The sequence below is a fragment of the Gopherus evgoodei genome, chromosome 19 (genome assembly GCF_007399415.2).
Source record: "Gopherus evgoodei ecotype Sinaloan lineage chromosome 19, rGopEvg1_v1.p, whole genome shotgun sequence".
Lineage (NCBI taxonomy): Eukaryota > Metazoa > Chordata > Testudines > Testudinidae > Gopherus > Gopherus evgoodei.
The window spans coordinates 7,840,360-7,863,769 of record NC_044340.1 but is presented as its reverse complement, the minus strand read 5'-3'; the positions used below and the strand labels follow the sequence as shown (position 1 = coordinate 7,863,769).

The 23,410-nt window shown below is 46.3% G+C and overlaps 1 protein-coding gene across 3 annotated transcripts in view; it reads left to right on the top strand.

Moving 5' to 3' along the window:
- Positions 1-23,410, top strand: part of ETS1 (ETS proto-oncogene 1, transcription factor) — a 118,680-nt gene that overhangs the window by 38,337 nt on the left and 56,933 nt on the right. Inside the window, exon 1 of one of the 3 annotated variants that reach the window (XR_003997206.1) lies at positions 10,144-10,609. The exons of the other annotated variants lie outside the window; for them this stretch is intronic. The gene's annotated coding sequence lies outside the window, so the exon portion shown is untranslated. Of the gene's footprint in view, positions 1-10,143; positions 10,610-23,410 lie in introns of those variants that run through there. 3 annotated transcript variants of the gene reach the window in all.

Here is a 23,410-nt window from a genome sequence, read left to right as displayed (position 1 = left end):
TTGGATAAACTTACCAAGGGATGTGATGGAGAATCCACCACATGGCGTCTTTGTCACAACTGGATATCTTCTGAAAGATACATTCTAGGCTTGACCAGCAACTGGATGTAGGAATTGCTGGGTGAAATTCCCTGGCCTTTGCTATGCAGGAGGTCGAACTAGATAATCACAATGATCTATGACTGTATGAATACAAAGGGTCTGATTTGCAGAAGCCCTGAGTGTCTCCAACTCCAGTTGGAGCCATTAGGAGCTGCAGGCTTGCATGTTATTATTACTAGCTAGCCATGATGGGGGCTGGGGGTGGGCAGACAGATAGGGAAGTGAAATGATCTTGTACTCCCAAAACCTCTGTACCCTGTGAGGTCCATTCTACCAATTTAAACATTTCAAAAACAAGTAACTGGTGGTGATAGTGATAACAGATAAGTAAGGATGAGGATCTTTCCACTGGGGTTGGAGAGCCCTGCAGACCAGCTGTCTCCTTCCTATTTGTACCGACCAGGCTTCTGGGCTGCGAGAAGCTAATCAGGAGACACTCATGGGGAGAGAGGCGTGTTATTTAATTAGCCTTACAATGGACTGACTTGGAGACACGTGGTGACTCTAAGAGAGGGAGATAGATGTCCTTTTAGCTGGGCTAATTGTTAGGAAATAGCGGGGTCTTTGTTCAGGCCTAGCATGCGGCCTGTGATCTCTCAGAGCCCAGGGGCTGCCCCGCTTATAATTTTAGACAGATCTATTCAGGCTTGCTCTGTAGCGCGAGGCAGAACAAGAGCGGCATTGTTGTGCGGCCAGGATTGCAGTCCAAAACACCCACCCTGAAAAATGCAAACACGTGTAGAGTGGAGTATTTTCTCGGCCATTTATTTATTCTCTATAAAGCCGGGGTGCCAAGCAGAGGCAATTGAGAGGGGTGAGATTTCCAATGTGGAGAGCGCTGAGCAAGACTTTTTTATGTTAAATGCACACAGACAAAATCCTTTCCTGCGAGAGTGAGGAACTCATTAGAAACAGCTCCCGAATAAGCATCTCCTTTCTGAAGGATCAGATCTGGCAGAAGACAGATTAGGACTTTACTGGGACCGGGCCCACTCAAAATGCTAGCAGTGACTAGCCAAGGACCTGATCCTGCAGCTCCATAGATAGGCAGCTGGTGTGCCGGAATCGCAGCTTGTTACACTAATCATAATCCTTAGCTTGAGCTTCCTCCATATGTATGTTGCGTCCACCTGTTGTGTCTCATCAGATGTTTGATTGACATCTCTTTGTGGCAGGGACTGTCTTTCCATATTATGTGTGTACAGCCCCTGGCACAGTGGGGCCCTGTTTTCTGATTGGGGCCTCCTGCTGCCACTCCAATAGGAAAGATGGCTAACCATAATTCTCCCTCCAATGAGTCTTTCCATCAAAGCCAGTGTAAAGGTTCTCTCTCAATCTAAGTAATTACATAGCCCACACCACTTCAGGAGCTGAGCACTTCCCAGGTGCTTATGGATTGATCTTTACAACACCCCTGCAAAGCAGGAAAGTATTATTATTATAGTAAAGATTGGGAACTGGGACACACAGAATGATCTGCACAAGGTCACAGAGGATGTATCTGACACCACTAGGAATTGATCTTGCAACAGCTGAATGGGGCTGGGCTGGGAAACTGTTTTCCAATCCTCTGAGAATGTTCAGGGTTTTGAAAAATGTTCTCGTCTGGAATCGGGATGAAAAGTCAAACTCTCAAAATTTTCAGGGACCAGCAAACTGAAAAAAAAAAATCAGTTCACGTCAATTGAAATGTTTCATTCCGATTGCCACCTTTTTTCTTTGTAACTTTTCTTAGTGTTAATTACGTTACATTTCAAAATGAAAAGTTGTTTTGAAACAACTCCCCCACCGAAACATTTTGTTTCAAAAATGTGGAAACTTTTTTCAACTTTTTTTCAATTTGGGAAATCCATTGAACTGACCCATTTCCATGACTTGAAAAAGAGCTCAGTGGACCCCAAAACTTGTCTCTTTCATCAGCCAAAGTTGTCCACTATAAGATATTCCCCCACCAGCCTTGTCTCTCCCATTGCTTTGAACTGTTTTGGTTTCAGTGAATCAGCATTTTTCAATGAAAATACACTTTGTCAAAAAATTCCTCAGTAGCTTTGAGCCCCTGACTGGTGTCTTCCCCACATGGCCATCCTTAGGGTGTTGAGGGATGTGCTCTAGAATTTCATTTCCTGAACCACTCATGTCCAGTTTGCTTATATGTCTGAAGCATTCAATATATGCACAATTATATCTATTTGATAGCTGCAGTTTCTTAGGCTGAGTATTGTCTTAGGCTGAGCTTTGGGCTTGGACTGTCTGACTGCCAGTGCCCTCACGGAAACAAATTGCGGTTCTCCCGTGATCCCTCTTGGAGTGAAGTTGTTAAATAACCATGACGAAGCAGAGAAGTATGCATTCCAAATAGCTGTTTGCTGTGTGGAAAATTTTCCCCTGGTTTGTCAGAGTAGTAGTAGCGTGTGATTCCATTGCAGATTTGGGAACAAAAATCCCAGTTTCTATGTGGGAGAGGATAACAGAGCAGATTAAATCTACAATCTGGGGTAAAGGGAAAGGCTGGGCAATGTATAGAGATGACCTCAGAATAAGAATCAGAATTTCCCCGAAGTCCAAGTGGGGTCAGACCTGGCGTTCCAGTCTAGACTCGTTTCTAGCAATCTAGCATGAGCGTGTTCACTCTTTGTTCACTGCCAGAGACCTATGGAATGCCAAAATCAAAGTCACAAGCATAAATAAGTTATCTGGATCTCAGCCTGGCCCCATTTGTTCATATTACAAAGCTACTGAGCTTGTTGACATACTTCATAAACATTTGATGCTCTCGGCTCCAAAGAAGCCCAGGGCTGGATTAGCAGGGATGGTGCCTATTGGCTCTGAGTATGTAGTGACCCTGAGAATGGAATAATGGTAAGTCAGGCTGGAGGTGCATTGGCATGAGGTGAGGGAGGTAGGGTGCTTTTTGTGTTTGGAGTAATTGTGAAGAGGCTAGAGCTAAGTAACAAAAAAGCCGGGATACTTTTATTAGGAGTTCAATGCAACTGCCTGAGCAGGTGAGTTGGAACAGTCTGTGAGCAGCCAGTACTTCAGGGTGGGTTACAAAGATTTCCACCCACACAGCTCTCCAAGTAGGGTAATGAATGAGTGCCAACGTGCCCCACTAATGAACTTCAACAGGAAGGGTTACCTTGCCAGGACACCGACTGGTTCCTCTCGGTAAAACCAAAGCCAAGAGTTGCCTTCCAATGATTCCGTTTCAGTCCACACCAGGGGACCAAAGTTGTTACCCACTGATGGCTGTGTGGAGATCTGTGTGAACTGAAGTGGTGGCCAGTGCATAGCTGGAGGCATTTCACAGCCAACACCAGGATGGTATCTTTGTGAGCCATCTTAGCTAAGAAGCTAATGAGCGGATGAGTAGTGGAGGCTGTCTGTTAGAGACAGTTCCCCCAGATGGGTGACTGGGCAATAAAATGGTAGATGAAATTCAGTGTTGATAAATGCAAAGTAATGCACATTGGAAAACATAATCCTAGCTATACATATAAAATGATGGGGTCTAAATTAGCTGTTACCACTCAAGAAAGAGATTTTGGAATCATTGTGAATAGTTCCCTGAAAACATCTGCTCAATGTGCAGTGGAAGTCAAAAAAGCAAACAGAATGTTGGGAATCATTAAGAAAGGGATAGATAATAAGACAGAAAATATCATATTGCCTCATATAAACCCATGGTACGCCCACATCTTTAATATTATGTGCAGATGTGGTTGCCCAATCTCAAAAAAGATATATTGGAATTCAGAAAAGGGCAACAAAAATGATTAGGGGTATGGAATGGCTGTCATACAAGGAGAGATGAATAAGATTGGGGAAAGAGCTTGGAAAAGAGACAACTAAGGGGGGATATGATAGAGGTCTATAAAATCATGACTGGTGTGGAGACAGTAAATAAGTAAGTGTTATTTACTCCTCATAACACAAGAACTAGGGGTTATCAAATGAAGTTGATAGGCAGCAGGTTAAAAAAAAAACAAAACAAAAGGAAGTATTTCTTCACACAACACACAGTCAACCTGTGGAATTCCTTGCCAGAGGATGTTGTGAAGGCCAAGACTATAACAGGATTTAAAAAAGAACAAATTAAGTTCATGGAGGACAGGTCCATCAATGGCTATTTGCCAGGATGGGCAGGGATGGTGTCCCTAGTCTCTGTTTGCCAGAAGCTGGGAATGGGCAACAGTGGTTGGATCATTTGATGATTACCTGTTGTGTTCATTCCCGCTGGAGCACCTGGCTTTGGCCACTACCAGAAGACTAGTATCAGAGGGGTAGCCGTGTTAGTCTGGATCTTTAAAAGCAGCAAAGAATCCTGTGGCACCTTATAGACTAACAGACGTTTTGGAGCATGAGTTTTCGTGGGTGAATACCCACTTCGTCATGCATCTGACGAAGTGGGTATTCACCCACGAAAGCTCATGCTCCAAAACATCTGTTAGTCTATAAGGTGCCACAGGATTCTATCAGAAGACAGGATACTGGGCTAGATGAACCTTTGCTCTGACCCTGTGTGGCCGTTCTTAGATCTGCACTCAGGGACAATTAGGGAAAGCTTGGGTGATAACTGTCATCCAGATCTTGGTTCACTGGGGACCTCCCGAGCTCAAGTATACGAGTCTTTGTAGGCTCTTATGGTAAGATGCAAGTTGCTTACATCCTCTGTGAATCATGGACCCGTAACACACAGCAATAGTGGGTCCTGGCAGTCGCGGCCAGAGCAGTTTGAATGCTGGAGAAGCCTCCATTTACGTGCTTAAGTTGTGGGCCCCCATAACAGACCACGGTTCCCTGGGGATCAGGAGGGACACACAGCACATGCTGACTAATGGGTTAGACTTACCATGCTGCTTCCTGTTTGTAAAGAAAAGACTTGGGTCACCAGGCTGCCAATCCAGACCCATTTACCAGCATAAACCATCCGTCTCTAATGCTTCCCAGCTATTCCGGTGTGTGAAAGAATTTCTCATATCATTTTAAATTCTGGGAAAGGTATCTCCCTGAGGAACACACATGGCAGCCACTTACTTTTCCTCTCATTGCTTTTCACCAGCTCCACACCCAGCAGCCTCCTCCCTTGCTTTTTTCCTTTCTTGGGGAGGCGACCACTGTGCTTTTCCTCAGTGACCCTCTTGCAATAAATCCTTTCATGTCTCTGTTTCCCCTTGGAATCATGTGCCATTTGTTCCCTTTGCTCCTGATTTTTGTCTGATGCCCTCTGGATACTGTTTACTTGACAGGTCATCAAACCGAGGCCCTGGCCACTTGCAGCCATTAAGAAAATCTCATAGCAATTTTGGGCCGGGCTTCAATTTGGCTAATTACATTCTGCTATAAATATCCCCCTGCGGTTTTAATTGGCTAAGGTAGTCTTAATTTCCTGTCCTTAACTGCTGCGTGGTGGTGGTGTGCGCTGTTAAAACAGCTGCTGTGTTTCACCCCAGACCTGACTGCATCTCAAGGGTTGAGGGGAGGGAGTGGAGGTGATTCCTTTACGCAGTCAGTAGGGCATCATTTTGAGAATGTGCTCTCTCCTCGGCAATAAGGGAGGGAAAATTTGGAGGAGGGGAGAAGAGGCGGGCATTACAGATGCATAAAATCTGGAAGTTCGCAGAATAGGCTACTTTCAGAGTGCAGTTTGGCTCTGCCAAGTTGAAAGAGCCAGAACCAGAAAGACATGCTGGGAAGAGCAGTATTGCTAACCCCAAGTCACGAATGAGGCCCCAATCTACGACACCTTTCCCCAACACTAAATTCCTTTTTTTTTTCTTCATAACAATAAAGGCCTCACTGGGAACAAAGGGACTTTATTGTCTGCCCTTTCTTTGTTCCAAAGGACTGAGAAGCAACCGGGTTCCATTGTAGAAGGAGGGCAAATGGTTATCTCTGAACAACAGCAGAATCTTTTTAACATATCAGTGAGAAGAGGGCCGTTCTCCACATCTAAGCTGCGAGATCATGTCCTCCATTGTAGGAGAGAAGCTTAATGGTGATGACCATTCAATAACGAGAGAGCATGGAAAGAAAAGGGAATCTTGAATGTTCAGGAGGAAAGACTGCAAACAGGAATTGGTCTGGCAATGGCTGAGGCTAACTTGAATGCAAATGGTCACATCCCTGCTGAAGAAATTACTCAGTGGCCTTTTTCCATGCCTTCCCAAACACACACACAGCCCTTGAGTGTCTCAGCTGGAGTTCAGAGCTGAAATGAGCCCAAATTAAGGCAGCAATGAGGCTGTTGCTGGTCTGAAAGAGAGAGGCTGCTCTACTAGGAATTCTCTAGCTGCAGCATCTCAGGTGTTCCCTTCTCTCCTGATCTTGTGGGTTCTCCTACCAATACAGTCTCCAGCTCTGGTTTTCCAGAATTTGTGGTTGGATTTTAGTGCCTCCTTTTCATCCCTAGAGCAGTGAAGTGGAACAGAAGTTTGGAGGAGCAGGAAGCTACTATGACCATGTTGTGACCTCATCTCATTCGTTTGGCTGGGCCAGAAAGTAGTGGGGAGTCCAAGAATCTGTGTGTATACCTAAATATACTTCCTAAGAAAAACCTCTTTATTGCATTTGACCAGAAGAGAAGATCCTCGCTTCAGGTGCTCGGGATCCCAGCCAGTTCATGGGAATTTTATCACTTGAAGTAGGATTATTGCCCCATGGGACTAGGGCTAGACTACAGGAGATGAGGGCTTTGGCCCCTCTGGCAGAGTGTTTTAATTCTCCTGCCTGTCATTACAACACTCTGCATATCCCACTGGCTGACCCTCCATGCTCCCTCCTAGGTACATTCTCATGGATGATGTTGACAGCCCATCCCCATCAGCCAGCTATTGGGACAAGACTCTGAGCATGTCTCGTCTTGTAGCATGTGTCATCTTCTGTTTCATTCTGAGGATTGTGGTTTGCTGCAGGAGGCCGGGGCTCAATGTGAACAGCCTGGATTATTGAACGCCGCTGAATGGTTGGGTTATTTTAATACTGTGGGGATCACAGGTGCATTTTGATGGCTTCATCATTATAGCCAAAAGTTTGCAGCCAGCCATGTAATCAGTTTCCCCCTCCTCCAGCGCACCATTCCCCATAGCAAATTACAGCATGCATGTATATATGCTCACACATACATAGTCCTTGAGGTTACAGCATTCCTGGGAAACCTAGGAAGGGAAAGATTATCAGCCTGTGTAAATTGCATCATGTTTCCCTTCCCAGGCCTGCACTGGAACAAGTCCGACAGAAGGGCAGCTGTTTCTTTTGCATCAGCTTTTGATTTTGAACTGGAAAGGTCCTGCTCTACACTCCTTTCTTTGTTACTCATCTCCACTTGATCTCTCTCCCTCTTTCCCAGTTATACCAGGAGAAGAGCAAAACTAAAATAAAAATCTACAAAGAGCGCCAAAGGGAAATACAAGCCCTCAGCACAGCATCTCATTAACAGAGGGACAGGGTGAAATAAGAACCATGTATGGCTATTGATCACGCTTTTTCAGGTTCAGATTTCCAGTTGTATTGCTGCATTAGATACCAAAGAAGAATGATTATCACTTGTGCACAGCTTTTCATATGCAGGTCTCAAAGCACTTTTCAAAAGTGGGGAGGAATTAGTATTCCTGTTAACTGAGGGACAGAGTGGTTCAGGGGCTGATTTTTTGAGCTCAAGCAGTGAAACAGGCTGAGCTGGGAATAGAATCCAGGAGCCTGGTTCTCATTTGTGCTAGCGTTCCATTGCTAGAGTGGGGTAAAGGGGACTTAGGTGCCTAAAGACGGGCGCTTAATAAGATTAAGAAAAGCACTGAAGTGGATTTTGTGCCTGACGCTAGATTTGCGAAGGGACTTGGGCGTGGCAATCTGAGCCATAGTTCGGGTGCGGTAGGTGTGCCACGGTATTGGGCCCCTCGATATGCCTAGTATGAGAATCCTGCCAAACAGCTCAGTGGCATCCAAATGCAGGCAGTTTTGCCCATGTCCACAGGCAGAAGCTTAGGTGTTTACAGGGCTTTGCCAGCAGAAACTTAAGAGCAACGAGAATTTAAGCACCAATAAGGTTGGGCAGGAGCTGAGTGGGGGGTTTGAGTGGTGCCTTTTTGTGTTTCTAGCCTTTAAGTTGAATTGACTGTCAGTGGGAGTCAGGAGCCTATCTGCTTCTTTAGACACCTAAACACATGGAAAATTTAGCCATTAGTGAGAATCAAGCCCCAGGGCTTCTGACTCCCAGCTCTGTATCCTTGTTATGCAACCCCACTGCCTTCTAAGCCACATGGCTTTTGCCTCTAGAAATGTGCTCTAGGTCAATGGTAAAACTACCACTAGGGACCACTAGAAATAGCCCTGAGCTGCCAAGTTTGTATCTGCATCTAGACATAGGTAAGCTTTGGAGGTGAGTCGAGTCCAGTCAGATTCTTAGCCCTGCTCTGAGTAAAAGGATCCAGTCTCTCTCAGTGTACAAGAGAGACTGTTAGCTTTTGAGAGTGAGAACCACAACGGCAGGTTGCTAAGGGCATTTGTTTTGGTCTTTTTTGCACTTATACCGGTAAATTGACAACTCTGAGTCATAAGCTCTTTCTTGCTCTGCCGTTTGTGGTCTGAAGTTTTTGCTACCTATAAAACATATTTTATGTGAAAACCGAGATTCTTCTCTTCAGTTAAGTTCACAACATACTGGCATGATATTGATCTCACATCTTTATAGCACCGTTCAAGCCCCTTTACAAATCAATTGTGCAAATTAGAGCTGTACTGAATAACTTCCAACCATCCCAGGCATGCATGCCCCCACATGCGTGTGCACTTTCTCTCTCTCCCTCCCTTTCTCTCCCCTCCCCATGCATGCACACACACAAACTCCAGAATACACATACATTTCCACCCCCGTGCGCGCGCGCGCGCGCACACACACACACACACACAATCTCATCAGCATGCATGCACTTTCCTGAGTATACATGCCACACACACAGCCAATGAATGCAGCCACTTCTGGTGTGGAATGCATCAGGCTGTGTAACCGTGCACAGCAACTCTGACAGTTCAGGCGAGGGAGTGAATGGTACCATCTTCTTCTGAAACTGCAGGAGGAATGCAGCTGTCTTGGATTTGACAAGAAGTCATCTTGGATAATCAAAAGTGTCTCCATGGAGTAGCTTGCCATGACAAGTGGTGTTTTCTCATTGAGTCCTAGTCAAAGATTCCTAGTGCTGGTTTTTATATAAATAAACATCTTTTTGTTCAGTTTTAGCTGTGAACAGATGCTCTGGGTGACAGAAGGCTGTATGAAGGCATGTAGCCATGCAGTTATCTCCTAGTTGGGTGGGAGCCATGGCCCATTGAAATCAATGGAGATTCTCTCCATTGACTTCAATGGGCTTTGGCTCAAACAGCTATATGTATATCTGAGACCAATCTGTGGTATCATCCCTCCATAGTCTTATCTGCTTATTTTTATCCATCCCTCCTAGAAAAGACCTATAGGATTTCACAGAGAATGATAGGGATAGGATGGCTTAATTGCTCTGTAGAATGGAGCTGCTTCTCTATTCAATTCTCCCTAGGTTTTCAGAATATTTTCTATAGCATCTTAGTGGGGAGCAGCCTGATTAAATTCTATAGGACTTTTCCCTCCAACCCCACCCGAGGGAAGGGGCCTGGAACTTTCTCTCCAGCCAGCTCCTAGATAGGACTCGTTTTCCCTCCAGCACTATATGGATAGGGCATGGGGTCTTCTCCCCATGCACCCTAACAGGAGAGGCATGGGACTTTCCCTCTCCCCAGACCCTATCTATGGGGCATGGGACTTTACTGGAACATGGGGCTTTCCCCCCTAGCCGGACTATCTAGTTGGGCAGGGAACTTCCCCTCCCCGCATCGGCTGGGTGGGGCAAGGCCCCTCTCCATTGTGCAGGGGCTTGTGCGCCCTGCCCTCGCCAAGGCGCCCGGAACCCTGCGCGCCTCTCTGGGTTTTCGAGGCCGGCTGGGCGGAGGAAGCCGGGTCCCTCCCCCGGCCGCTGTCACTGAAGCTGAGCCCGGCCCATCTCCCTCCCCTTCCCTGCAGCCTGGAGCTCCTCACCCCAACCGCTGCTCGCTGGGCTGGGGGTGAAGGTGGGGGGGCGCGACTCAGCTGCGGCGGCTGTGAGAAGATCCGCCCTAGAAGAATAAGAGCGAGGGAGTGCGGAAGGCAGCGAAAAGAGAGCGAGATACCGACCCCGTCGGGCCGAGGAGGAGGAGAAGGGCCAGGCTGAGCGTGGGACCGGGGAAGGAGGGAGGGGAGGAGAGACGCTCCCCCTTCTTCTCCAACTTTGCGCCAGGCAGGCAGGGGCGCACAGCACCCTTCCCAGTAGGGGTCCCCGGGAAGCCAGGCACCAACCTCTCCTCCCCCCACCCCCTGGACAGTGACTACTTTAAAATAAACCCTAGGGAAGCAGGGAGCGAACCATGAAGGCGGCGGTGGACCTGAAACCCACCCTGACCATCATCAAAACCGAGAAGGTGGATGTGGATTTCTTCCCTTCCCCGGGTAAGCTCGCCGGCGACTGCCTCCCACCCCCACCGGAGCTAGGAGCGGGGGTGTCTGTGGAGAGGGAGGGGGGTAAGTTTCACGGCTAGATCCTTGCTCTTGGGGGCTCTGCAGGGGTGGGGCGGGGTAGGTTAGTACACTTCACTGGTTCAGGTCTGTGCGCTCTGATCCTGGCTCGGGTTAGTAAATTTCACTGCTGGAGCCTTAGGTCTGTGGTCTTGGCGTTTGAGGGGACACTGGGTTAATTTCAGGGCTGGATCCTTTGGTCACTGATTTGGGATCTTTGGTGCTTTGGGATTCATTTCACTGCTGGATCTTGCTGGGAGATGTATTGCCTACACTGTGGGACCCCTGGTCCTGGGAAGGGCATCACAGAGGGAGAAGAGTGTGGTGTAGCTGCTGTCGGCCTCTAGCTGAAGTTCATTAGGAGGGTTGGTTGCGGGTCTGTTCCATTGCGGCCCCTTAGGTTCTCTTTGACCAGGTTCTAAGATTCTTGCCCCCTGGGATTCATGAGAATCTTTTCCCTCGGTGCAGTTTATTTTTGCAGCTGTTCTTTTAGGAGGTGGGAGATGCGGGTAAAATATTTGCCTTGCGAGTTTTGCAAAATGTGTGGGCTGAAATTGTAACCACCCCTCCACCCCCCCTCCCCAACTTTTATTGTAATGGGATCTGCTGCGGGCGACCTCTTCCCTTTCCCCTCCCTCCCTCATAACTCCCTGTATACAAGCCGGAGGAATCGAGACACGCATTTAGGGAAGGTGAGGATAAAGCAAAATGCTCTGATCTCGGATCAGTTGTAAGACTGTTTTATTGCCTGCACGAATGCTTCTCTCACGTGGTTCTCCCTTCTCTAGCTGGTTTGTTAGACTTAGCAGGGACATCTGACTAGGGAGAGAGTTGGAGAAGGGGAAGCTTTGATCACTTTCATACAGAGAAACCACCTCTCTCCCTCATTCAAATATTAGAGTGATTGTATTACTAAGGCAGCTCTTAGTGGCTCATGCAAGATCCTGGAAATATCTTGTGCTCACCAAATCCGAAGCCTAGCATGTGGGCCCATCTGCAAACATGTTAAACATTTAAACCAGAGAGCATTGCTGCTGCTGTTGCTTCTCTCTCTCTGTTTCCCTGGAGAATTTGTGTGCTGGGAGGGGGTGCTGATGTTATCTTGAGAGGGAGTTTCAATAACATGTGGCTATGTGTTTTTTGCTACATGCTGTAAGTTTAGCTACTGCTCTCTGTGGTTAACACTAATAGTTCAACCTCTGCCATAATAAGGGCTGCTGTTCTCAGTGTCTGTCCCCCAACGCTAAAGCAACGTCCATTTCAGCTTTTGTTGGGGGAGCGGGTAGGTCTTTAATCACGAAAGGGCCTGCAGCGAAAACTTTTCCATCTAGGTTCAAAAGGGGGTTAAGCTCAGCCCCATTGCTCCTCTCCATTGCTAAAGAAGTGGCAAGATCTCCTGTTGACTGAAATGGGCGGTTCTGGCTTTTGTAGGGTACCAGTGTAATAAGTAAATAAACCAGTCAGAGAGTTTTGCATTTCTTGGTCAATTATTTTGAGGTTCTAGGAAATCCAGTCTGGGGTCTGTTCCTGCCAGTTGACGTGCTTTCAGGCTACATGTGGGAAATGAAGTGACAGCTGACAGTAAAAATACAAGGGGCTGGCATGGTTTAGTGGTTAGCGTGCAGAGATAAACTACAAGCTGGTATCAGATCAGCTTGTCTGGAGATAGCTACAGTAAATCAATACATGCATAGGTTGCACAACATCACATGCAAGTGCAACATATTTAACAGGCATTCATATGCAGTATGTAGATGTATATGCAGTTTGGTTTTTCAAAGGCAACTTCAGTGGAAATTTGCAGATGCTTAGCACCTCTGGCAATCAGACCAGTGATGTCTGTGGCCCTGTAATATTGCAATACTGGGTACACATTTCAAAAGCATCTAAGTCCCATTTTCAAAAGCAATTTGGGTACTTAAGAGTCCAAGTCTCATTGAAAGCCAATGGGAATTAGGCTCCTAATGGCCAGAGTTTTAAAGGTATTTAAGCACCGAAAGGTGCAGATAAATGGAATTTTCAAAAGTGGTGACGCAGGTTTGGTGCCTAACTTCCACTGATTTCAATGGGACTTCGGCCCTCTTTTGAAAATCCCTACGTGCGTCTTTAGGTGCCTACAAACATTTAAAAGTCTGCCCCACAGTCACTTTTGACATTGTTAGCCATTTAGGCCTAAATCTGCAAGCTCTGGTTAGGAGAGTGTTAAACAAAAGATTATTCCCATGTTTAAGAAACACTGTTACTCTGGCTGCAAGGTAAAGGCAGGGAAATATGATGAGCAGAAGTATCTGGATTTACTGGGAATATTTGTATGGAGGGACTGGGGGATTTATTTTGTCTCTCTACCCATACTAAGAGGTGTCTGTTTAAATTTTAACATCTCCTGGCACTAGCCAGTGACAGTCTTTGCCATTTGCCCAATTCTGCTCTGCACCCATTCAATAGTTTTGGGATTGATGGAGTTCCATGCAAGTAAGGTGGGAGCAGAATTCTGCCCTGCTCGGGTTGTTTGGTGCTGTTTGGGGAGAGAACCTTTTCCCATTGGTTCCATTAAGCTGAGTTTCTTTTTTGTACAGTAACAAGCCCATTAAAGTTTAAACCTGATTCTTCCTGTGCATTTGAGGACTGCAGGCATTTTTTAACAGTTGACCCCAACTTCAAACTTTGGCTGAAAGAACACTAAAAAATGAGATGACTTCCTATCGTGTGTAGTTCCCGTTGCTTCTGTTTTGGTGGTTGTACTGCTCTTGTGAGCCAAAGTCAGTGTTGTCAATTAGGCAGCTTAACCCTTCCCCCCCACTTAACTTTTAAAAGAAAAGTTGACCCTTTCCTTCATATAGTTTAATGAATGTCAAGATCATGGGGTGGAGCTGGACTGCAGACTCTGGAAGCCGGTGATGATGCTCTGTCCATAAAACCTTAGACTCCTCCATCCTTACCCTCCAAGGCTGCCAACAAAGGTGGCAATGTTTTGGGATATGGACGCTTGCCTCACTAGGAATGGACGGAGACTAGCAACTCCTTTCTAATAGGACAAGGAACATCAGTGGTACCAACTATTAGTCACTACTGAACAAGGTGAAAGATTCTGTCTCCTTTTATCAGTCCCTGACCCATCTTGTCTTCCTGCTGCTTGGTTGTTTTTGCCTTCTGTGAGTCACCCTGTTATCTGCTGGCTTAATTGTATGCAGTGAGAATTGCTGCAGTCTTAGTTTATTTCAGTGCATCAACAGTGTTGAATATGCCAGGTGCCTGATGCTCTTGTAAAACAATGAAGATGCATGAGCTGGGCTGATAGCTGGGGAAAGCTCTTCCCACGCTTCACTTCCTCTCCCCCTGACCCTGGCGTAAAATCTTGTTCCTCTGTTCAACCCACCTCCACTCAGGAAAGTTAGATAGGATGTGTGGCGTATTTTGATGGTTTAAAAGTAATGTGGGTTGCCTTTGACCAAGGGGTGCAAAGTTGTAAGAAACTTGCCAAAGTGAGATCCAGGCCTTGTTGCCAATGTGTGTGTGAGATGAGACGTTGATTCAGATACCAGGGTGATGGGCATCTGTATAAGACCCTAGTTAGATAAGTAGATGTTGCATTTTTGGTGGGTTATCAGAGTAATAATTTAATACATGTATCAGAGGGGTAGCCGTGTTAGTCTGGATCTGTAAAAGCAGCAAAGAGTCCTGTGGCACCTTATAGACTAACAGACGTATTGGAGCATGAGCTTTCATGGGTTAATACCCACTTTGTGGGATGCATCCATTACCCACGAAAGCTCAGGATCCAATACGTCTGTTAGTCTATAAGGTGCCACAGGACTTTTTGCTAATTTAATACATGATTTCCATGTACAGGAGAGCCAGGTTAAATTCCAAATCCCTAACAAGCCTGCAGGGTGTACTTGGCAGGGTGTAGTTTGCCAGCCGTTCTATACAAGGTGGGGTACAGTGTACCATTTTTTTTTTTAAATAAGTGATTGAATATTGAAATTGGTAAACCCTGCCCTAGCTACATCCTTCTGTTTGCAGCACGTCTGCAAATGCTGACCTGGCCTCTGTGGTTAAAGTAAAAAGCCACTTGGCAGCCCTGGCTGAAAGCTGGGGACCTGTAATCAGAAGAGAGGATTTCGTTTCCCCGTAATGAACTCTGTGACTTGTCCTTGGGGTTTTCCACAGGTAACAGAGCAGCAAGACAATAGAACATTAAAGTGGGGAGAGATTGTGACCTGATTCTCCTCCTGCTCTTCCCAGTTTGATGTGGGTGTTGTGCTGAGTGGGCTCGCTCCTCGTTTACACCAGAAGAAGAATCCATCCCTTTGTGGGCAGTGTAGCAAACACTGTGCGGGAGCGCTGTCATGACATTATTTCCCATGCCTACTCCTGAGCCCTGTAACCATGAATGCAGTGACGCTCATTGTTTCCCCTGGATCATGCAGGGGTGGCATCTTCATGATAGATTTTTATCTGGGAGAGCCCTTCACCCTGTTTATAGGGTTGGGATGAGATGGGCTCCGGTTCTTTCATCAAGATTACAGTTAGGGGCGGGGAAGTGGAATGCTTTGATGTGGTATCTAATCCAGTGCACCATGTGAGGGGGCTCTGATACCAGCATTTGGACATAGGGCCAAGATGCATCAAGTGGCTTTACTCTTCACTGGCGGGGTCATTTCCTTCTGTTCTCCCCTCTTTAAAGGCACAAGCAATCTAGTGACCTAGCCAAGTAATTTAGGGGCTTTCTAAATGAAGGAAATCGTCCCGTGAATGCACAGATGCTTTGCATGTCTACAGTGCCTTCCCTAACAGGATCTCAAAGTACTTTGAAAGTATGAATGAATGGACCTTCACAACACCCCAGAGTTTAGTGTTCTGATCTCTGTTTCCCAGGTGGGGAAACTGAGGCACAGTGAAGAGACAGTGATTTGGTGATGCAGTGAGTCTGGAGCAGGGCTGGGAATAGAAACAGTGAGGTCTGGCCACCAGGTCTATTGCCTACAAGACCATCTTTCATCCCTTGTAAAATTCAATGTTTACCCTGCTTCCTCCAGCAAGTGTAACAGGAGCACCTTCACTCGCAGGACCTGCTATGTGCACTCTGAGGCTAGGGCAGGGGTGACTGGTGAATCAGCCGGGCAGTCTCATTCAAGGGGAGCCATCTGATTAGCCTAAGGGGAAGAACACTGGCATTGCTGTAGCTACTCAGAAGAAAGCTATTCCTGAATTGCTGTTAAGGCTTGCAGAACTTTTTTCCATTCACTTCCCACTCCTGCAGAAATAAAAGGTATTTGTGGGTGTGTGTGATTGGGAAGATGGGACATGAGGGGCCAGGTCATTGGTTATGATCAGGCAATGCACCACAGGGTGCTGGATGTAATTCAGCATCTTAAGCACATTTCTGCTGGGACATTCCCTTCAATGCACATCTGCAGCAGAGTCTGGGACCTAAAGGTACCTGCTCCAGAACTGGGAGCATTCCTTGGGAGGAGGCAATTGCTCAGATAGGTGATCAGGTGGGTTGTTGAGCTGGGTGGGTAGGTGGGAGGAAGGGAGGAGTGGGCAATAACTTTAGGGGAAAGGAGCAGTTTTTCTTTCCCCACAGGGTGCTAACGAAGTCAGTCCTGGTTCCATGTCATACACTCCTGTCATCCTTGGGCAGGGCTGTGCCATCAGGCTGCTCTCTGGATCCGCAGCATCCTTCGTTTCCCTACTGATTTTTAAGGAACCTTTTCTTTTTGGTCTTCTATCTCCTGCTTACAACATCTTTCATCCCCATGCACTGTACTGATCACCAGTGCGTAAATGCAGCCACCAGTGGGGATGAAGCACTGTCACGGGCTTTGCTTCTAGCTATTCTGTGACACTTTCCTCATTATACATTGGTATTATTATTTGTATTATAAAAGTGCCTAAGGATCCCAGTTGAGACAAGCGTCCCTTTGTGCTAGGTGCTGTCTGCATATATAATGAGAGACTTGTCTTTGCTCTGAAGAGCTTGCCCTATAAGCCAACAAACGTTGGGAAAAGAAACAGTGGCACAAGTAGGGGAAGTGACTTTTCTGAGGTCACACAGCAGAGCCAGGATTAGAACTCAGGTCTCCTGACAACTCGGCCAATGCGCTACTCACTGGACACCACTGCCGCAACTAAAAGTCCCCGTGGATGATGGTATTTGCAAATGATCAGCAGATGAAGGTATTCGCTCCGGGAGTGCATTGCAAATTGTCTCCTTATGGTACTATGCAAATACGTAGCAGCAGTGACGTGTGATGTCTTCACTCAACAGTAATAACAATTTAATATTACATATCTATCATGTAAGGTAGTTTGGAGCGGCAGTAGCTATGAGTGAAGTGCTTCACTATTGTATATGAGAGAGGCTTCGTAGCATCAGATTTAACTCTTACGTAATGTGGTCTTGGGACTGGAAACATGAGAGGACTTTGGCCTAGGTTTTCAAAGGTATTGAGGCACCTAAAGATGCAAATAGAGACGATTTTTAAAAGTGCCAAAGCAGGTTAGACGCCTGACTCCCATTGGAGAGTTTGATTATGTTTTCTCTCTGTTTCAATTTATTTAACTGTAAAACATCTGTCTGCGAAGGGGAATGGCAGTCAAAAGGATTGTAACATGAGAGACACGTGAAATGATGTTCGATCTTGATTTCTTGTCCTTCATTTAAATAGTCACCTAGAATAACATGGCGTATTTTGCTGTGTGTATGGAAAATAGAACAATATTTCCAGTCCAGCGGAGCAAAACCAACCTTCCTTTTTTGCATTTGACATTGCTTTATGTCGGAGAACTCAGATAACCATGTAATACCTGTGCAATTACAATGTAATTACACGGAGCATCCTCCAATTTGCCATGCCATTTCCATGTGCTGTAAATGGACAAACCTTATCAAATGAAGGAAGAATAAAGTAACATTTTGGTTTTTTGCTTTTCAGCTCTCCATGGAGAGAGAGTGTTTGTAGTCAAGTTTCAAGTTTCATGCCAGGCATTGCACACTGATAGCTGACTGCTGGCGGCTATACAGCAAAGTAGCTGGGGTTTGCATGCTCTCTGCCTGGAATAGGACAGGCTGATATTTAAAAGGAAGCCAGCTAAAAGAAATGCTTCTGTAAAAGACTAGCTCTCACTCTGATCTGGCAGATCTGCTTTCCATGGTCAGGCTTGGTACAAACCAATACTCAAGTATAGCAAGACAAGTATATTACACGAGAAAAGATGCTCACATGTGTAGTGGATGCATCTTTAAACCACTTTTGTGTCTGTCTCACTGATCCAAGAGGAAAACTCTCTTGCCTGAATTGGAGCAAATCTGTCACAAGATTATAACGATCCCAAATCCAAGGCAATGTATATTTTTTAAAAGGTTCCTCACTGCATTGGCCAGCAGTTCACTCAGAATAGTTTATTCTACTTCAGATATCTTATCTAAGAAGATACAGTGTTATTATGGCAAGTGATTGCCCTCCTCCTGCCCACGGCAATTCAGAGGGGCAATTCAGAGTTAGCACTGTTGTTAAAATTGCCTGGATGAACTGCGGTGCTCCAGGAGAGGATCAAAATATCCATAGTTGTGCCAGTTTGGCTGCTTGCAAGACAACTGTGCAACATTCCTTACACTTGGGAACAGAATCATTTATGACTGATTTAGGCAGTGAGGTATTCCAGAATTTTACGTGCTTTGGGATCCAATCCTGCTTGCACTGGTATCAGTGAACAGACTCCATTTATTTAGATACCAGCTTACTCAGGCCAGACAGTCAAGTTACAATCCAGCCCCAAGGGTATGTTCCTAGGGATTGATATGGCCCCCATTGGCTCAGTATCTGAGCACCTCCCGATCTGGAATGGATTTATCTTCACAACATCCCTGTGAGGTAGGGCAGTGCCGTTAGCCCCATTTTACAGATGGGAAACGGAGGCACAAAGAGACTGAGGCCCAGTTCTTTAAAGGTGTTTAGAATTAAAGATTTTAGTGGGAGTTAGGCACCTTTGAGGATCTGGGCCTAAGTGACTTGCCCAAGTTCACAAAGGGAGTCTGTAGCAGAGCAATACATTGAACTCGAGTCTCCCGAGACCTCTACGAGTGCACTAACCATTGGACTGTCCTTCCTCCAGCTCTGTCTGCTTTACAAGTAAGAAAATGCCTCCCCCAACACCCATCAAACTTGTAGCTTGACAAATGCTGCCTGGGATCTGAAAGCTAAACTGTGGGTCCCATTTACCTTCGATGATACAGATCCAACAGCCAGAACTTCAGAGGATAGCTTTGCTGCTGGAGACAGAATGGCAGAGTCCCGTTTTCCTCCAGCTGTTCTGTCTTGCTCAGAGCAGCTACTCAGGGAGCAGGTGTGCGCTGAGTAAGAACATGCCTCTTTTAAAACAGGCAGAGTTTTCTGACTCACACCCACATCACACCGATGGTGTCCTCCAGTCTCACTAGGTTGGCTGCTGCTGAAGGGCTAAGGCTGAGCGTGAGCAGCCCGAGAGTCAGTCTCAGGGTTGGTGGAAAGGGAACCTTTGAGTTTTTTTGTCTTCACCACTTTGCCTGGATGTTTGTGTTTCTTTGTGCAGCCAGACAGGCAAAGGTCTAGTTTAAAGAAAAGATATTCTAGCTTATGAGCTGCAGGGAGGTGGCTTATGGGGCTAAGCATCTGGTTTGCTGAAACTCCCTATCTTGAAACTCCAGGTGTGAGTTCTCCCAGAGGCATTTTAGCCTTTTATTGTTCTGAGCTAGCCAGTTGGAGTTCCACACGTACTGGGTCATCAGCAGGATTTGAACCATGAACCTATGGCATAGACCTGAACCACTTGAGCAAGTGAAAGAACTCCTTTAGCTGTTAGTAGTAGTAGGCTCTTATCCTCTGGTGGACCAGCCACTAGGGGTGTACCTTTCCTATACTCATCTGGTGTGAAACACATGGAGTTTACTGTGTTTGGCTTTTTGTGGCAAGGCCTTAAAAGCTGAGCTCCTGTCTGCTCATCATCTATATTACAGATCCCATGGTCCTTTTGTAAGGGGTTCGACCCCAGTATCCTTGGAGTGCATTTTCCATCCATCCTACTGCTGTCACAGTGTGCTCTGTGCCATCTGTCTGCTTTCCCCGACCCCAGAAGTAGCTGCATTGCAGTCATGGTCCTTAACATCAGCCTTTTGTGTTGGGTAGGGGGATTGGGAGTCAGGTGTTAAAGACAAGAACTGGCCATCCTACCATGGGTTCTTTTTCACTTCTGTTTCTGAGCAGGATTGATCCAAAAGAGAGGGAAGGAGGTTTGTCTCTTTTTACACTGTCAGGTGGCAACCATATGGACATTTTATCCAGTGTCAGGTGGGCAAATTGCCTGACTTCCTCAGAGACCCCAGTCTGAATGACACATCTCTGAAATTCTCTGCCTCTTGACTACACACGCCAACTAACCCCAGCTTCAGGGACAAACCATTCAGGGCAGTTTCTAGATCCAGGGCATTTAATGTAATGTCCATTGAAGTTAATGGTAAGATTCCTGCTGACTTCAGCGACTCTTAAAATTTGCAGAGAACTGGAAGGGACCCTGAAAGGTTATTGAGTCAATGACCCCCTGCCTTCACTAGCAGGACCAAGTGCTGATTTTTGCCCCAGATGAGCCCTTCAGGGGTTGAACTCACAAACCTGGGTTTAGCAGGCCAATGCTCAAACCACTGAGCTATCCCTCCCCCTATTTTCTTGAATTGGACCTTTTGCCATCAGGTGCAATGAACATTCTCTAGCTGCTTACAGTCATTATCTGGGCTGGATCACAGGCAATTTCATTCCACTGCTGGAGCTCAGCAGTTCATCCACTCGCCCTCAGTGTTTTCCCTTATGTCCTCCTGTCTGGTTCGCTGTTTTGCTGGGCTTACCGAAATCAAATCTTGCATCCTTTAAGTGGCCAAGGGCCTGATCCTGTGCCCATTGAAGTCAATGGCAGTTTGACCTATTGATCAAGCTGTATTATTGTCAACAGCTAAGGTCTCATGCTGCGGCGAGCTGTGTGTATGGCACCTGTGTGGAGCTGATCTTGGATGTAGGGTGCTGCTTGCTCAGATCCAGCCACAGGTTGTAACATGGGGTATTTGAGCCTGTTGGGGCACAAGGCCAAATCCACAGTTGGTGCAAATCAGCATAGCTCCATCGAAGCCAACGGGACTATGTTGATTCCCCCACCGCCTGGGATCTGGCTCTATATCTCAGCCCCTTTGGTTCCTATTCCGTGACTAAGCTGCTCCCTGCCCTGTGTGGGTTTTTTTTTTCATTGTGTAGTTTATAATCTTCCAAATAGATACAGAGAGAAATTTGTGAGCAATGCTGGCCAAGAAGACTCCAGTTTTGCTGGCATCAGGCCATGCTTACATCCACAGTCAAAATATTGCTAGTGAAACAATAAATATTTATTGATTCTTTAGCAAGCGCCTACATTTTTCCCAGGTGCAGTGGAATTTTTGGGGACCGCTCAAGTCCTAATGAGGCTGAATTTTTGATGCACCCACCTTGCTGGATTTTTCTAGTATTTATTTTTGGCTCTGCTTAGCACAAAACTGTGGTCCGACTCCGTTGTTTCCAACGATTATAGCTGTATGTTAATGTTGGATACTAAGAGAGCCTTTATTGCTGTTCTGTGTGAGATGATGCATTCAGTATTACCTAGCTGCTGTGTTTACACCTGTGCCTTAACTGGTGCAAATCCACACTGATTTTATTCTAGTGATTGCTGCTAGCTGTGCTTGCAAATGGTTAGAATTCAGAGCCTAGCTCTGCAGACACTTAAACATGAGTCACTTTACTCTAGTAAGTGCTCCCCGCCAGCGGGAGTACAAAGTTCACAATCCGGTCCAGAGAGACATACAAAAATAAAATTGGCATCCGAGTTGGATGTTGGTTAAACTACTGATGGGTCCCAAATTCTTAGCTAGATCCCAATTTCTCCAGATTTCGAGAGCATTTACATCCGGAGAGTGGGGAGGCAGCTGTTTTGGTCTCAGCATTTGAATGTTGTGTTTTGCAGACAAAAACTGTACCTTAAGAGTTTGTCCATGTAGGTGATGCTAAGTTATATGTGAATTCTGGTGGTCTTAACTCATTTAAAATATGACTGCCATAACAATCAGGGCTTCAGAGCTTGGCATCCAAGTAGCTATGCAGACGTTTGGAGGTTTATTCCAAATGTACAGAGGCCTCCAAACAGCCTCTTTCCTCTATGTGTGTCCCTGTCTCCAGTATTCTCTTGGCATGGGGCAGGGTTATCCACTCTGGCCTCTGTAGGAGAAAATGCTAGATCTCCATTTCCCTTCTCTGATGTCTTCCCTGCTCGCTGCTCCACTTCTCAAGAGGCCTTGAGGGTTCACCCATCTTTCTCCCTGCTGAGGGTGGAGGAGGTTTAGTATTTACCTGATTTTTGTCCCTTGTCCCATGTGTCCCCTATTCCCCCTGGTCTCAGTCATGGCCCTAGCTGACCCTTTGTAAGTGTCTGCTGGTGCTGTTCTGCCCTGGGGTAGTAATTTGACCCCTCCCCCCCCGGTGTAATGATAGTTTCATAGATAGTCCATCTCATCTGAGGATCTCTAAGCACCTTGCAAATTAGGCTTCAACACTTCTAAAACCTGCAAGATAGGCTCCCCTTTACAGATAGAGAAACTGAGGCAGGGAAGCTAAGTGATTTGTCTGAAGCGGAGTCAGCAGCAGAGCCAGGATTAGAACCCAGGAGTCCCGACACTCAGTCCTCTGGTACAACCACTAACTCGCTCCTGTAATATGGGCAGATGTAGAGCTCTTTATCACAGGGCAGTCCATGCTCTATGAATGTTGCAAGAAGGAAGAATATGCATGCAGTCGCAGGGGTGAATCAGTGTTTACTGGCTAGACATGCAGCTAATCTCAGATTGGTTCATGGCCAGGGGGTTTGTATCTGTGCCTCGTACAAGACTTAGTGTGTTTGTGGGGTAGAGTGCTGGTATATACTCTCTCTTGGGATTTGAGCCTGCAGCTCTCCCTGTACACTGTGAAGGGAAGAGATTACCATGTGGTCGATATTGATGGGGGTGGCAAGGAAATGTCACGCCGGCACCCAAACTCTGCAAGGCGCATTTGAAATATTTGCATGGAGCGCGTGCCTATAGACCTAGTCATGAGATACCTGGACGAGCCATGCACACCCTGTCCTGCTAATTTTAGCCTCTCGATAGCCTGCTGGCCGCCCTTTTTCTATCTGAGCATGAGAGGGTAAAGTGATGACAAACAAGTTAAACCGTAAAGTGGGGTGACTGAACGAAGTTGAGACTTTGCATTCTGAAAGCCTATGCCTACGCTAAATTGCATTCCGTGGGAGTTTTGGTGTTAACTTTAACACGTTTCAGTTCCGGCCCTTATCTAGCACATCCTATTGCAGGGTCTCCAAGTTCTTTATTAACCTTAGGGTCCATGAGACAAGGAATCAGTAGTGCACTTTTATGGGGAAACTGAGGCACCTAGCCACATCCCAAGGTCACTGTGCAGGTCTGTAATAGAGCTGGGGACAGAACCTAGAGGTGCTGGTCTCCAACAACTGTGCTTAATCTCAAGACCACCTTTCCACTCTCCTGCTCAGTCTGGTGCAGTTATATACACTGCCCTTGATTTGCATATTAAATTATTATTTTTAAATGTACCATCACCACCCATTTTTGCATCTCTTTGTATTTTCCTTGATAGCTGAACTGAAACTTCCTGAGATCAACAG